Below are 1,242 nucleotides of genomic sequence, written 5' to 3'. Positions count from 1 at the left end.
TGATTAGCATATTTTATATTTCTCACTTATTTATATATATATATATATATATATATATATATATATATATATATATATATATATATATATATATATATATATGCTGATAACCACGGGCATGTCTGTGACCTACTGCAATATATATATATATATATATATATATATATATATATATATATATATATATATATATATATATATATATATATATTACATGATAAAAGCCTATGAAAATATATATATATCAAGTAATATTAAACCTACTCCCTAATGAGGGATTTAAAGTTAAGACTGTCATTAGTAAGTCTTGGCGAATATAATCCCTCAAACGTATGTTTAATCAAGTCTCTACATAAGTGTTTGATTACTCGATAATGTGACGGGTAAGTTTCGAGCCACACATGTATATTCACAGTTCACATCGGTCTCGATAAACTGTCCCGTGAACTTAGTGTCATCACATTCACAAGAGTTCTAAAGGAAGTGGAAATATATATATCCACTGGATCATCGAACGATATCTTTCATATGGAAGAATCCAGGAAGTTCTCATTACCACTTGTTTACAAAAGAGAAATAGAAAATAAAAAAAAAAAACCCAAGTCGCAATTTTCCCCAAACTGTCTTTCTCGCAAACACGTCACTTATTGTGGACAACAATAAAACAAAAAAAAAACACCACCTCTCTCTCTCAGTATCTTTCTCCCGGTGGCAAATACACAAGAGGAGGGGATTCGCCGACATAGATGCTTAACGAAGCCCGAGTTTGCGAGAGAGTGTCAGACAGAACGGCATCGTCGGGAGAGCGAGCGAGTCGGGGCCGCGTACACACCCACCGACGTCCACGGTCACACTGCCGCTCGCTTCCCCCCCACGAGATAAACTGGGCTGCCTTTCCCACGCTCCTCTTAAGATGTCGACTGACCAATTTTTTTTTTATCCCAACTTAACGTTTCTTTCTTTTTTAAGGGGGGGTTGGGAAAGGGGGGGTTATCCCTGACTACGTGCAGCCAAGTTTATAGTCCTAAACCTTAGTTGTTTTCTTGCCACAGCACAAATACTATGAGGTATTCCTGGTCTCTCTCTATCTCCAGAGTGGAACAGGGATATAATATCCCAAAGAAGTGCTTTAGGGCAGAGCGTCTATCCATCCCTTTTAAAAAATATATATAAACGTATAAATGTCCCCAGAATAGTACGAGATAAACAAGGAAATATAATAAATGGGTAATAACTGAGTTG

At 36.0% G+C, this 1,242-nt stretch overlaps 1 protein-coding gene across 2 annotated transcripts in view; it reads right to left on the bottom strand.

Moving 5' to 3' along the window:
* The window catches only part of LOC139752921 (nephrin-like), a 180,234-nt gene extending 179,393 nt beyond the window's left edge, over nt 1-841 (bottom strand). For both annotated transcript variants that reach the window (XM_071668985.1, XM_071668986.1), the window contains exon 1: nt 743-841. The gene's annotated coding sequence lies outside the window, so the exon portion shown is untranslated. The remainder of the gene's footprint in view (nt 1-742) is intronic.
* Nucleotides 842-1,242: the final 401 nt, after the last annotated feature.

This window comes from Panulirus ornatus, chromosome 13 (assembly GCF_036320965.1).
Source record: "Panulirus ornatus isolate Po-2019 chromosome 13, ASM3632096v1, whole genome shotgun sequence".
In the NCBI taxonomy this organism is placed as follows: Eukaryota; Metazoa; Arthropoda; class Malacostraca; order Decapoda; family Palinuridae; genus Panulirus; species Panulirus ornatus.
The sequence above is the reverse complement of the archived record's forward strand: the minus strand, read 5'-3'. Positions and strand labels throughout refer to the sequence as shown.